We start from the raw sequence: 15,650 nt of genomic DNA on the forward strand, positions 1-15,650 counted from the left end.
TTCGGAATCAGTCAACATTACACTAATTACATTGATCTCTCAACAAAGAAAACATGTAAACGTCATGTATACTAAACGAGTGTCTACCGAAGGTTTCGGTAGCCTCCCCTTACCCGTTTGCAGACAACAAAATCTGAAAACTAGGCTACCTAGATTCAGACATCATATGCAATGAAAAAATTTTAATTAATTTATGATAGCGTATGCCTAGCCACAAATCCAAGTCAATCATTCAAAAAAATAAGTAGGATACTTAAGCGGCTAATGAAGTTTCAAAATCTAGGCGGAGGTAGTGGAAACAGGTGTTTTCACTACCGCGACAGAGAAAAATCTGAATAAAAGAAAATGGGAATGATTCCTGATATCCGCCTCCCAGCGGCGGGAATGGGTACTAACCACCTGGCCGCCCACTGCGTGTGCCGGGAGTTTTGAAATTCTGTCGGACGTCGGAGAAATACAGCTATATATATCTGACAGGTAAGTTTCATGAACAAAAAAATCTTTCCTTCCCTCCACGCGCGGATTCTCCGCCACAAATCTCCGAAATGCGTAAGTCCCATTCTCGGAATATTTGCTCCATTTCATATTAGGCATTTCATAGAGTTTTATATATGAAAATGTGCGCAATTTCATGTAGAATAAAACGAAAAATATTTGAAGGTTGTAGCTTTTCTTATTTCCGAAATAATTGCATATAAAAAATATATAATATAAAAAATTCGACAATTGGTCAACTTTAACTCGTCAGATATGGTCGAAAACTGCAATTGTAAGCTAATACTCTTACAGTATAGTAATATTCAATTATTTGTCTTCATTTTGAAAGAAATTGGAAGTCTCTAGGACAATATTTAGATTTATGGTGAATTTTTGAAAAAAATATTTGTTTACGTCAATGCGTTACGAATTCATGCATTATTTTGTGATAATATTTTCTCTGTGTTGCTTTTATCGTTTTACAACGTGTTATATACCAAAATGATTGCAATTTAGTGTACATTACAACGGAAAAAAAGTAACTTGTTACCTTTAACCGTTTTGCGCACAGCGCGATTTGAATACAATTATATATGAAATTTCGTTTTTGTGCTATCATATATCGCATTATTTATATATGATAATAATTTTTTTTTCATTTCTGATGGTTGGTATACTAAACTTCAGCCAATGACAAAAAAAGGAGCCAAAAATGAACTCTTAATCTTGAAAACTAAGCGTGCTGTGATTTTTTGAAAAAAATATTTTTTCCGCTTCCGCGATCACTCTGAAACACCTCCGGCACCCGGGAGACAATTTTTTTTTTTACCGCTTCGGCGTAAGAGGGCTAATTGGCGCGGAGATATAGCTAACTTTAACAGTAGGTAAGTCTCATCACAAATAAATTAATTTACAAAGTAACTTCATTTTTTTTATACATTTAAAAAAAAAAAAAAAAAACAAAAAAAAAAAAACTATAAGGAACTTGAAAAAAAGTCTGATTCAGTCATTTGTGAACTGATTAGGTCTGTTAAGGTTGGCTCAGCAGGCTAGCCTAGCTCAGCCACAACCCAAGTTTTGGTGGCTAGGCATAGCATATCTGGACTGGCTTGCCAATACTAAGCCTGGTTCGTCACTGAATATACCAACTGCTGCAAGCCTGCAATACCCTTAGCTAAATAATAAATTCAAGTTAATCTGACAATGCTCACTAACAATATAAGTTTCTGAAATTTCCTAATGCAAAGACACTGGTGTCATTGAGTTGAATATAAAATTTAGGCCCAAGTCCAAGCACTGAGATCTATGATGTCATTCAGCACTGAGATCTATGATGTCATTCAGCCTGAAATGACAATTTGTCGAAAATTGCATTTTTCCTAACTATACAAACCTGAGGTCCTTTAACAATAGGAAGTAGCTAGCGGCAGCTGGAACGGTCGTAAGCTTCGAACAAGGGGAGAACGGTAGTTAACTGCTTGTCCGATCGTCGCGCGCCGCGCGACTGGGAGGTAAACAAATCACTTTTGCTTTTGGCCCATGCAAAATACGCAGAGTGAGGGGTGGCATGAGGAGGGACTTTATGTTAAAGGACCTCAGGTTTGTATAGTTAGGAAAAATGCAATTTTCGACAAATTGTCATTTGTTCCGATACGTAATACAAACCATCGGTCCTTTAACAATAGGAAGACTCACTTCTTGGTGGGTGGAATCTGAGTCTTTTGATGAACAGACTGGTGTTCGTCCATCCCTGGAATGCCTCCCTGGTCGTAAGAGCGAGGGAGGGATCCAAGCCTCTGTCCGATTGATCGGGGTGTGCACCGCAGGATCAATGGTCAGACCTCTGCCGAGTACTAAGAGAGAGGCAAGCGTATCTCTTCGTACCAGCATTGTAAGAACTTTTTCTTACATGAGCAAATGTAAAGTAATGGGTTTGTCTCATGTTGGCCTCCACTTTCTCCCCCTTGTTGGTTGGAAAGAAAGTGGTGGATATTACTCCTATCTCTAGTTAAAGAGATAGGATGGAGCTCTGTTGAATAGCTTACCTGCATCGGAGTCTCCTATCCAGCAAGGTAACGACCGTATCCCTCTGCCCACAGGTAGAGGTAGAAAAAGATGGTGAAGAGAAGCCAGTCACTCTCTCATTCACGCATTCATTCTCCCAGTCATACCCAGGAATCGATGCGTTCTGCCTGCTCGGGTGCTGGGTAAGCTTACACAACGTGAGCAGCCACCACAGGTCCCAAGAAAAAAAGTATCCAAGGACTTGTGGGCAATATCCCGAAGGTAGAAGGACGTGAAGGTGGTCTGGTTGGCCCAGACACCTGCTTCAGGACCTGCGCCACGGAGAAGTTCTTACGGAACGCTAAGGAGGGTCCGATACCTCTGACTTCGGGTGGGCTCTCGGACGGAGCGTACGGATGTCGTCGCTACCATCAGCTTCGTACGCTCTCCTGATCACCTCACGTAGCCAGAAAGAAAGCGTGTTCTTGGAGACTTCTTTCTTGGTGACCCCAGTGCTAACGAAGAGGCGTCGACACTCAGGCCTGAGCTGTCGAGTTCTCTTCAGATAGCGCCGTAGCGCCCTCACAGGACAAAGCAGCATCTCATCCGCATCGTTATCTGTAAAGTCCAGCAGGGAGGGGATCGTGAAAGACTCGAACCTGTCGTCAGGGATCGACGGATTCTGAGTCTTAGCTACGAAGTTCGGGACGAAATCGAGCGTCACAGATCCCCAGCCCTCTGGTATGTTTAACATCATAAGAAAGGCCATGTAGTTCCCCTACTCTCTTCGCCGATGCCAGGGCCAGCAAGAAGAGGGTCTTGAGGGTCAGATCCCTGTCTGACGACTCTCGGAGTGGCTCGAACGGTGCTCGAGTCAGACTCCTAAGGACGAGAGGTCACGTCCCAGGAGGGGTGGGGGCCTGAGTTCCCTGGGTGGGCAAGACCTTTCGAAGCTCCTCATTAGCAAGGATATCTCGAACGAATTCGTGATGTCCAGTCCCCTCAGTTTTAGGACGAGAGCCAGAGCGGCTCTATATCCCTTAACTGTGGGTACTGAGAGGAGCTTCTCTCTCGGCGAAGAAACACGAGGAAATCCGCTACCTGCTGAAGAGTGGCTCTGAGAGGAGACAAACCCTGTCTACGACACCAACCACAGAAGACGGCCCCCACTTCCCCTGGTACACAGCTGCAGAGGACTGGTCTGACGTGTCCAGCCATCTCTGTTGCTGCGCTACGAGAAAAGCCTCTCGTTCGCAAGAGATGGTGGATAACAGCCAGCCGTGAAGTTGAAGGGACTGGACTGCGCGGTGGTACCGTTCTACGTGTGGCTGGGCTAGAAGGTTGTGCCAGTTGGGTAGCTCTCTCGGTGCGTCTGCAAGAAGAGCCACAGGTCCGGATACCAAACGGCTTGAGGCCGTTTGGGAGCCACCAGGATCATTCTGAGATTGGGAGTGACCAGCGCGACGACTGATCACTTTCCGAATCAGACAGAAGGGAGGAAAGGCGTAAGCGAAGAGGTTGTCCCAGGGGTGTTGGAGAGCGTCCTCTGCAGCTGCCCATGGGTCCGGCACGGCCGAGAAGAACACCTGGATCTTCCTGTTGTGCCGGGTGGCGAACAGGTCTACGACCGGTCGCCCCCACAGGTTGAAGAGCCTTTCCGCCACATCTTGGTGTAGAGACCATTCGGTCCCTATCCACCTGATCCCGACGGCTGAGCTTGTCCGCTACTACATTCCTCTTGCCTGGAATGTAGCGTGCTGGACAGCCTCATCGAGTGAGCCGTGGCCCACTCGTGCACCTGCACCGTCAACTGATGGAGCGGAAGAGACACTAGCCCCCCCTGCTTGTTGACATATGCCACTACTGTGGTGTTGTCGCACATCAACACCACTGAGTGTCCCACCAAGGCGGTCCCGAAACTCTTGGAGAGCTTGAACGCCGCCTTGAGTTCCAGGACATTGATGTGAAGGTGCTTCTCGTGATGGTCCCCACACACCTGCAGTCAGCAACTCCTCCAGGTGTGCGCCCCATCCCTCGGTCGATGCGTCTGAGAACAGAAGCATCTCCGGGGGGGGAGTGCGTATGGGCACTCCTCTTAAGAGGTTCTTGTCGTCGAGCCACCAGGCTAGGTCCTGCCTCACCTTGTCCGTGATAGCCACGGGAAAGTAAGGAGGATCCTTGGCCTGAGACCAACTCTCCCTTAGCCTCCACTGGAGAGACCGCAGGTGAAGACGCCCGTGAGGGACTAACTTCTCGAGTGACGACAGATGGCCGATCACGCTTGCCATTGCTGTGCTGCCTTTTGTTCCTGCCCGCGAGCAGGAACCGGCGGGCTGCCATCCCTGAATTTGCTGATACCGCAAGTCTGCGGGAAGACTTGCCCTGCTACCGTATCTATCAGCATACCCAGGTACTTCATCTTCTGCTTGGGTTCGAGATCGGACTTCTCGTAGTTTATCACGATCCCCAGATCGCGACAAAACTTGAGGAGTCGATCTCTGTCTGTAGCAACTGCCAGCGGAGAGCTCGCCAGACCAGCCAATCGTCGAGATACCGCAGAAGACGTTTATCCCGTTCGAATGGGCCCAAGCCGACACAGAGTGAACACTCGCTAGTGAACACCTGTGGGGCGGTTGAGAGACCGAAACAAAGTGCCCTGAATTGGTACACCGTCCCGTCGAAGATGAATAGGGCGGAGGTACTTTCTGGAGGACTGATGGATGGGTATTTGAAAATACGCGTCCTTCAGGCTCCACCGAAAGCATGAAACGTCGTTCCCCCCTGATCGAGTCGAGCACTGAGCGTGCCGACTCCATCGTGAACCGCGTCGTGCGAACGAAGCGGTTCAGGGGAGAGAGGTCTATCACCGGGCGCCAGCCCCCCGATGCCTTCTCCACTAGGAAGAGGCGGCTGTAGAAGCCTGGTGACTGGTCCTCCACGATTTCTACAGCTCGTTTCGCCAGCATGGTCTTGATCTCCTGTCGAAGAGCGTTGTCCTTTGCTGATCCCCGGACATAGGTCTGTAGATGGACCGGTTTGGAGATGAGGGGGGCCGAGACTCGAAGGGTAGTAGATATCCCTCCCGAAGGACGGTCTACTTATCCAGTTCTCGGACGCCGTATGCGCTGCCAAGTCGCCCAAAGGGACTCGCCATGGCAACCCCCCCCTGTTCCGGCAGCAGGTGAGGGGGAACGCCGTCCTAGCGTTTCCCTCCCTCGTTTCGACTTCTTCCCAACACCTCCTCGGGGAAAGGAGGGCTGGGAGGAGGGCTGGTTGCGGCCTCCTCTCGCAGAAGTCGAAACAACTGGAGTCTTCACACGGGGTTTGGACGGTGCAACCGTCTTCGCCGCCGTGGAAGCGCTAGCCAAGCTCTTTGGTTTGGCCGCAGTTACTCGAGGTTGCCCAGAAACCTTCGAGACTGCCTGGTGAACTAAGCGGTCACTCTCGTCAGTGCGCGCCGTTCCACCGCAGCGTCCACATCTCTCCAGGAAAGAGAGCTGGGGAACTCCTAAGAGGTCATTTCTAGCCCGAGTGCCGCCTCACGCCCAGCCCCCTGGTCACTCGGGTAAGGACTGCGTCCCTACGCCGAAGAAACCACCAAGCTTGGCCACAGGTTAGCAGTCTGATGGGCGAGGTAAGAGATTGCTCTTCCTCCAGACTGGCACAGTCTCCTAAAAGAAGCGTCGTCTTCGAGAGCAGACTCCCGGAGCCGGCCGCTACCTTGGATATTGTGAGGGACCACAAATCCAACCAGGAAACTGCGTGGAATGCTGCCATAGCGGTAGATTCCAGGGCGAGTGCCTCCTGCTGCGAGAACCATAGGTTCTCCGACAGGAGCTGCTGCAGGGACACACCTGGAGTCAGCCTCGCTAACTGGGTTAACCTGTTTCGGCAGTATCGGGTCTTCTGATGGCACGTATAAACGCCTCTGCCGCTGTAGAGGAGGAGGAAGCAGCTTAGAGGACCGTCCGGATTTTAGCGAGTCCTCCCGTCCTGAGACGAGATTCTCCACCTGATCCAGGACTGAGTCCGCCAGCTCTGATCGTGGCAACCCCATCATCATTTTGGGCTCCCTCTTGGGACCCCAAAATGACTCGAGCCGGGACGTGGGCTCCGATGGTGGTAGCGGCGATCCTTCCGCGAGGCCATTATGCAGACGCATCAGCTTTTTTAATGACTTCCGCGAAGTTCCTCTGTATCTCGGGCGTCACAGCGTCTTGTGGAGTAGGACCGTCCAGTCCCTCCAACAAGAGGCATATCCCTCGATACTCCGCCTTCAGAAGGAGGAACAGCGACAGACCCCTGACGGTCGCCTCCAACTACTTGCGCGTACGTCCTGGTCGGTCCTAAGACCGTGCCTGAGCCGTACGGCGTCATAGCCGGGGTCACGAGCGGCGCACCTCTCGTGATCGTCTCCCTTGGTACCTCGCTCCTCCCGGTATAGCCCGAGGAGGTTGAAGGTATAGGAGAGGCAGACCTGACGCTCCCCCCACGCTCGCTGGCAGGACCAGCGTGCGTAGAGGGCTGCTGCCGATCGTCAACCCCGCGGTGACGGTCTAGCAGTAGGCCTAGCGTCGCCGCTCGCCTGGGGCGATTGGCTCGGCTGAGAACGTCGAGACCGCTCTCTAGCGTCAGGCGAGCTGCCGCTGGTCACCGTCTCCGCCCGGTCCCATCGGGAGCGGCGGACGGGGTGACCTGCTAGGCTCCCTTTCGCGTCGAGACCGGCCAGCGTCCTCGTCAGGCGCGTCCAAACCTCTGGTACCAGCCGTGGCTGGTACCGGCGGCCGTGGGGACTCCTTCCTCGCCTCAACCCGTGGCCGGTCAGTGACCGTCACGTCAGCCCGAGCAGCCGGTTGGTCGCTGCGAGAGCGTCCACTGGCCTGGCGAGAGTCGTGTGCACGACTCTCGCCAGTCTTCTGCTCCGTGCCGCTGTCTTGACGGCGAGCGAGCTCGGTCGTCGAAACTTTGGCTGGACGGTCCTCTTTAGAAGAGCGTCCACTCGGTGCTTCTCGCGAACGAGAAGCAGCCGAGACGGAACCTGGTTTAGCGGCAGAACCACTAGCACCAGGTGAGGACGCACCAGCCGAGGCTGATGCACCTCTGGTCCCCGTCGACTTCTTCTTTGCAGAAGAAGCGACGGGCCCCGCACCCGAAGGAACAGGAGGACCAGCAGAAGAGCTCCCCAGCTCGCCTGAGCGAGCCGGGCCCTTAGAAGATCCCGAAGGAGTCTTCTTAGGGGGGGAGGAGGCAACCTTCTTCTTCTTCGGCTGTTTGGCCTTAGAAGTCGAAGGGGAAGGAGAGGCAGCAGACGACGAAGAAGACGATGAAGACGATGACGACACCTTCTTCCTCTTCCTCTTCTTCTTGCCAGGCTCCGCAGGACAGACGTCAGGTCTTCCATCCAGGAGGGAGCCGGGGCAGTTGCCGAAGCAACAGGGCCCGACTGCACCTGTCCGGAAGGACCTGAGACTGTTACAGCAACACCAGCAGCGGGAACGGCAGGAACAGGTCCGGGAACAGCAGGAACAGCAGGAACATCTGAAAGGTAATGTGTACCTGAAACGGAAAGAGTCGCTGGAGCGGCCACAGGTACGGCAGGCACGGCAGGTACTACGGGAGAGCCAGGCGTCCTGTCGCAGTCACCGTCATCCGTGGCACTGGCGGCAGGTCCAGGGGGGTACTCGGGTTGGGGCAGCGGAAGTCCGGGGTCGGCAAAGGAAAAAATCCAGGTGGTGGTGGCATCGTCCTCTTTGGAACGGCGGCAATTGGTTTTTGTACTGCCACCGTGGGTGTCACCGACATTATATGAGGCGTATATACAAGATGTGGTGGCATCTCATACGCAGGGGTAGTTAATGTGGTCGTCGTGGTGGTCACGCACCATGAGTGACCACGGCCGACCCCGCCAACCGCTGTAGCAACCCCTGGATGCTGGGCACTCCCTGCAGTCCCAGCGACTCCCACACCCTGTCTCAAGTCGTCCTTCGCTGCTGGCACACCTGCGGAAGCAATAGTCGGGTTAATATGGAGGGGCTTCCCCGCGCCTGGGGGGCGAAAAATATTCCCCCCCCACCCCCAGAGCGGACAGACGACCCCAAAAAAAAAAAAAAGAATAAAACAACTGTACGTCCGGGTAGTCGGGCGCCCTCCTCCACACTCGACGGATCGAGAGGAGAAAAGGACTCCGCTACCCCCCCACCCCCCCGCAGGGGAAGGCGCAACCCGTGGGGGCTGGCCGGGAGGCAGGAAAGAGGACGAAGTGTCCGTCACCAAAGGAGTCACTGGACTTTCCGATGACTTCTTGGCCGGCCTAACGTCTCTTCCTGCCCTCGTACACAACCCACTGCGCCTCGGACCAATTCATACAAACCATACATGGCTCGTTGCGAGAGCACTCTCGCCCTCGACAACGAGAACAAAACCCCTCGTGGGGGTCCACCTCAACAAAAGCACCTGAACCCCCCACATTACGTCATCCAGCCGGGAAACACTCTAACGGGGACTGGAGGGCGCGGTGAAAATCTCAATCTCCTCTAATTCACTCATTGCACATCAATTGAATAGAGAAAAAAGTACTTACAATCACTCCTGATATACAGAAAGAGAAAACAATACTCAAGATGAAGCAAACGACAAGCGTGGCAGAGCGATGGCGAACACGTCCTTCCCACACACGGCCGAAAGCAAAAGTGATTTGTTTACCTCCCAGTCGCGCGGCGCGCGACGATCGGACAAGCAGTTAACTACCGTTCTCCCTTGTCGAAGCTTACGACCGTTCCAGCTGCCGCTAGCTACTTCCTATTGTTAAAGGACCGATGGTTTGTATTAACGTATCGGAACAAATGGAAATTGACAGTAAAAGGTTTGAAAGGTGTAACAGGAGGAAAACCTCTCAGCTGCACTATGAATCAAGTACTAAGAGAGGGTGGAAAGTAAAATGAAGTATATGAATGGAGGTACAGTAAAAGGACCGAAAGTGGTTGCAGCTAGGGGCTGAAGGGACTCTGCAAAGAACCTTAAGTAATGCCTACAGTACACCGCACGAGGTCCACTGGCGGGACTAACCCCCCACAGGGAAGACACTGGTGTCTCCCTGAGGATATCATGCAAGTGGAACTTCAAAAAGTTCAAGCAAAAATGTAATGAATTACTATCGTATTCCAATTCTTGTATTTTAATAACTTTCTTACATTTTTATCTATTTGTTATTCTTTTTTTTTTAATAGCATAAGTTAGATCTCTTCTTTCTGCATTTGTCTTTACCATCTGTTAGTCCTTTCTAATGTACACCACATCCTTTGGTAGTTTGAATTTCCAGTCAGCAGTCCATGTGGGCCTGTTCCATGTGAAGAGGGTTCATCGTCCTTTGAGTTTTAATAATAATAATAATAAGAAAAATAATATAGGTTGACCAGGCAACAGTTCTTTCGATACAAAAATGGGGTATCGTCATGATACATCTGCAAAGCTGATTAAATAGGGTAAAAAACTGCATGGTACAGGGGTGGACCATGTATGATCAATATGTACAACCCCCAAAAATGTACATTATAACGCGTCCTGACATCGGAGATGGGCATCAGACGCAACTTCTTGTTGGTGAGAAACGGAGCTAAAGACCTCTACTCCGGTGTCAGGACGCGTTATAATGTACTTTCCTTGGGGTTGTACTCATTGATTGTACATGGTCCACCCCTGTACCATGCAGTTTTTTACCCTATATACAGTGGTACCTTGTTTGTCTAACGTTTCTTATGTTGAACTTTCCGTTTTTCAAACAAAATTTTTTAGAAAATTTTGTAGTTTGTCGAACAAATGCTTGTACTTCGAACTGACTGATTATCTAGTTTATACTTGTATTCGATGGCCTACTGGGTCTTACAAGTTAAACTGTATCCAAATTTTTTTTCATTTACAATATGACATTTTTATGATAAAATTTTTACATATACTTACCAAGTATTTACATAGATAACAGTTTCTAGCACCGGCAGCTAAAATTCGGAATTTGCAGTAGCAATTCTTCCTTGTTTTGGCTATAGCTAACTAGTTCAACCAACTTTTGGGAAGAAGAGGAACAACTGAGCCAGGTACTTCAATCAATTCTTTTATGATTAACAATCATCCATGTGTGGGGAGGAGGATGGATTCCCATTCTGTAATTACTTGGTAATATATGTAAAATTTTATTTTAGCATAAAAATACGCCGATGCATTTACAAACTGTTTCCACAATTTAGTTTCATAGTAATGCGTAATGATTAAATTGCTGTAAAATTTTATTTTAGCATAAAAATACGCCGATGCATTTACAAACTGTTTCCACAAGTTTTAGTTGTCATAGTAATGCAGTAATGATTAAATTGCTGTAATATGTAGGCACAGGATATAGGTACGGCAGCCGTATCCCGATCGTGGTAGATATTGGTACGGCAGTGAATTGCGCATGCGTCAATTTCAGACTTCCTGCCGTACAAATAATATAGTGAGGTGAGGGTACGCAGATTCTGTCATTGGTGCCGTATTGCGCTCTTGACTTGCTGTAGATACGGCAGTTAGCTATATCCGTTTACCAGTTTGCAAAGCATACTGTATTATGTAAACCAGAGTTCGGCTTTTAGGCGGGACAGTCACGCTTTTTTAATATCTGTCCCCCTTTTTTTAGTTAGCAAAATGTCCCTCCCCCACCCCCTTTTTTTTTTTTTTTGGCTTTGTGAATTTTGTCCCGCTTTTTTGTACAACAAAAACAACACTATCCCAATTTTAATGGAATAGTGCTGAAATTTTTGTTTAATTTTTTGCCCATTTCATACCTGTAAATTCCATCGTCTTCTCCGAACCGCTGCAATACCCAATGAAGTGAATTTAAAAGAATATTGTAAAGTGTATAAAGGCCCTTGCAAACTGCCGATGTCGGGCAGAATAATGGGCCGAGAAAGTCACCAAAGGTACGATGGTCGTGTATATATTTATATATAATCCTCTTTGAATCTCCTCTTCGGAATTCTTTTCAGGGCCGTATTCGATCGTTCGTGACCTACGTATATACCATGAATACCCAATTTTTTGAAAAGTTTGAGTCTTCATAGAGTCTATGGCTTTTTTCAGCTCGTTAAAGCCTGAAAACATCTGTTTTTTCGGCGAAAACTATTTATTATTCCGCGTTTCATGCTGTTCCGTCACCATTTTTCTTGCTGTCACTGATATGCCCAAAGACTGCGTATATACTTCGAGTATATAGTCTTTGGATATGCGTGAGGCGGTAAACAAGGGTTCGCGCATGCGCAATTCACTGCCGTACCAATATCTACCGCGATCGGGGTACGGCTGCCGTACCAATATCCAGTTCGTAATATGTATGGTATATACTACTAATAGATACGCTAATTTCACTTATTTCCCCAGTTTTGTGTAGGTCTTATACCCAGTTTGGAGGGTAAACACATACCAATTGACAACACTGATAAACAATTGAAGAGCGCAAAGAATGTCGTAGTTCCCTTGAATAAGTAGTGGTTGGAAGTTGTGTTTACAATTGTTATGATGCAAGTGCCCCAGCATCTATGGGTACAAGTGGTGTGCGGATTTAGCACAGGAAATGGGAAGTTTGTCGACACAAGCGACTCCGCAAACATCGAGATGGCGTCAATCTTCAAAACATTTTTAGTTGTAAGTAAAAATTTCGAAAGTGTCATTAGGTTGTGTGCACTGCATTGCCACACTTTCCATTACCCTCTGTTTAAATCCTAAAATATGGCCTTAATTTCTAACTTTGGAGAAAATACTTACTTCGAAAGTTGAGTAGAGGTCTTGAGCTCCTGCTCTCACCACCAACAACTCGTGACTGATGACCATCTCCGGTGTCAGGACGTGTTAAAAGTACTTTTTCGGAGGGTGGCCAAAACCGCGGTAGTCAGTGAATTGGCCAGTCCACTCGGTTGTTACCCTAAACCTCATACAATTTTCATAATATAGGCTAGGTAGATTAAGAAAATTAATTAATGGAGTTGAATAGTTCGTACCAAGAACCTACTCATGGGCACGATGTTTGGGCTAGGCCTAGCCAGTACCTTTTGGTTACGGCTACCGAGGCATGCTAGCCTTGTAAATCTTAATACACTTCATAATATATATATATATATATATATATATATATATATATATATAGAGTATATATTAGCATTTAAATACGAAACTGGCCTACTAAATGTTTTGGTACTAGCCTATTGTTCCTCCTACCCTAGTCACCTATCGCAGGTACATAATTATCCTACTAATAAAGCTATTTAAAAGAAATATACGTCGCAGATATTCGACAGAACCTTTAAAACACGACACAAATACCGGGATGACTCACTTTTAATGGGAATTTTCACTTGATGTGAAGACAAATGTGGCAGCGGCACCACTCGGAGTTCGGAGATTTAAACTTGGCTACGACGTCTTTGATTGGTCGAGGCGAATAGGCGAATACTACCCGCTGATTGGCTCAGAGACGGTAACTTCCTCCTCTTCTTCTTCTTCTTCTTTCAAGAGTGTTGAATTGAAAGTAAACAAGGTTAACTATTTTTTTTCGGAAGATCTTTCTTCTTCTCCAACTTCATTTGCTTCTAAGTCTTCTTTCTAGTGTGTTCAATCGAAGGTAAGGAAACAAGCTTGCGACCAAGAATTCTTCATATTCCTGGTTCCTAAGTGATCACTCCCCAAACACCGTTGCGGCCACAATCCATAATTCGCGTGAGGAGCAAGGCTTTATACCCTTTTTTACTAGTTTAATCGTCTTTAATTTACTTTACAATATTCATTTTAATTCTTGTCCATTACGCTTTTCAGCAAGAATAACCCCGAAAAATTAAAGATGTTTCAAAAATAGATATTACAAAATACTTCCACTACTTTTGAGCCTTCCCCGTTCATTTCTTTTTAACTGAGACTGAGCCTTGCTATTATAGTGCTGCGATTTAAGGCCCCATGTGGGAGTCATACCCCAACCTGAGGTATAACAAATAACAAAAAACCACCTGCTATATTATATTGTACGGTCTCCACATTATGATATGGTATGATGTAGTTATAAAAATGTGTTTTGTGTTGCCTTTTTAATGGTTTTCGTATAGTGTATACTACATCAACTCTAATGCACAATGCAGTTCGCAATCAATTTTGTTCAATTCACTTAAATTTTAGTTAGACATTTAAAAAATGTATTAGAATATCGCATTCATTTTGAAAAAATAAAAAAAATCAACATTTTATAAAGCTTTCAAAACGGAAAATGGTTTATTATTGAAGTATAATAAATTTAAATAGCAAAAATTACATTATTTTGTTCAAGCTTCATAACATGGCTTAAGCATAGAGAAATTACAGTATACATTATACATTAAATCGCAAAATCAATAACAGTTAAACATTGAGATGAATATATATATATAAATATATAAATAAAATATAAATATATATATATATATATATATATATATATATATATTATATATATATATATATATTATATATATTATATATATATATATATCTATAATAATATATACTTTTTTATATATATATATAAATAAAGGGCATACAGCAGGGTCCATAAAACACATCAACAAGGCCACAGTTTATTCAAACGAAACGTTTCGCACATGTTCTATGTGCATTTTAAAATTTACAAAAAACATTAAAAAAAATATTAAGAGAAAAAAAGGTTATTAATAAAAACTTTTAAAATTAACATTATTTAAAAAAGTTACAGTAAAAAAGACCCAGTGTCACCAAACCATTCAGAGGAGAAGGAGAAGAACGATTGACCAAGATTTGACACCAACCTACGACTTCAGTGATGCGAGATAAAGAGGAGAGGCGGAAACGTTAGAGCTTAAAGAAGGAACAAGCCGTTTGATGTATAATGACTCAAGGGTAGTTAAGTAATCACTATGGCTCGTACCACCAATAATGGAGAAATGCTTTTTGTTGATTTCAATTTTCCATATAGAGGCATGGTTCTTTATATTAGAACATTCGGGTTTACTCAGTTTCTGGCCCGTTCTATAACTGTACACACTAAGTTCATGAGATTCAAGCTCTACAAGACATCGTTATATCACACTGAATTTTACCGAAACGGCCTGGACGAGCTACTTAAGAAGGAGATAGAGACGAAGCAAAAGTTTATCGAAAGTACTCATACGATTGTTTGCCAACTACGAGAACAACTATTTCAATATTTATCCATTATTGACCGTTTTCTGTACCAGAAACGTTTTTGTAATTTTGTAAATAATTTTGTCTCCTCTGTACAATTACGTCATCAAAAGAAACTAAAAGCCTTAGGTGTTGTTACTCCCAATTTTAATCACAGGAATTACTGTATTTTTAATTTCTCTAACTATGTTCTCTCTAAAAGAGAAGAGTTCTTGCTCTCGTTTGGCTTTGATTTTTGTTTGCCATCCTACAGACCTAAGTATGCAGACTTCTTTTTTCCTTTCGAAATGCTTTTTCAGAGACTCAAGGGTTTAAATTTGGTCAATGACTTAAGTGGTTTACAACAAAAGTTATCGTTTCTTTTACATAAGACTTATACCAAGTTAAAAGTATCTTGGACCCTGTTCTTCAGGAAAGAGGATTTGAATATCTTGCAGAAACTAAGTAAACGGGATAGTTTGGTTATTTGTAAACTAGACAAAGGAAAAGGCGTGGTACTACTAAATAAACAAGATTATATTGATAAGGTTAATAACATTCTTGCTGATAACACTAAATTTCGATCGCATGGTGAACCAAATTTTTTGGACATTTACCAAAGAGAAAACAAAATTAATAGATTTTTGAGAAAATTGAAAAATGAAGGTATTTTAGATGAAATTACGTACCAGAAACTATTTGTGACAGGTTCTTCTTTTAGTATATTATATGGACTCCCTAAGGTACATAAGGAAGGAGTTTCTATTAGACCCATTATGGCAGCCTATAACAGCCCTTCTCATGCAATATCTAAATACCTTGTTTCATTACTCAGTGAATTTGCTTACAACGAATTTTCTCTTAAAAATGGATATGAGTTCCAGAAAGAAATAGTCTTACAAGATGGTGATCTACACATGACAAGCTTCGATGCAGAATCTCTTATCACAAATGTGCCTCTGAATGAAACCATCAACATTATTTTA

At 45.7% G+C, this 15,650-nt stretch overlaps 1 protein-coding gene across 1 annotated transcript in view; it reads right to left on the reverse strand.

Moving 5' to 3' along the window:
• Nucleotides 1-13,048, reverse strand: part of LOC135204015 (aurora kinase-like) — a 215,106-nt gene extending 202,058 nt beyond the window's left edge. The window contains 1 exon segment of the mRNA XM_064233944.1: nt 12,839-13,048. The gene's annotated coding sequence lies outside the window, so the exon portion shown is untranslated.
• Between the last annotated feature and the right edge of the window lie 2,602 nt (nt 13,049-15,650).

The sequence above is a fragment of the Macrobrachium nipponense genome, chromosome 44 (genome assembly GCF_015104395.2).
Source record: "Macrobrachium nipponense isolate FS-2020 chromosome 44, ASM1510439v2, whole genome shotgun sequence".
NCBI lineage: Eukaryota > Metazoa > Arthropoda > Malacostraca > Decapoda > Palaemonidae > Macrobrachium > Macrobrachium nipponense.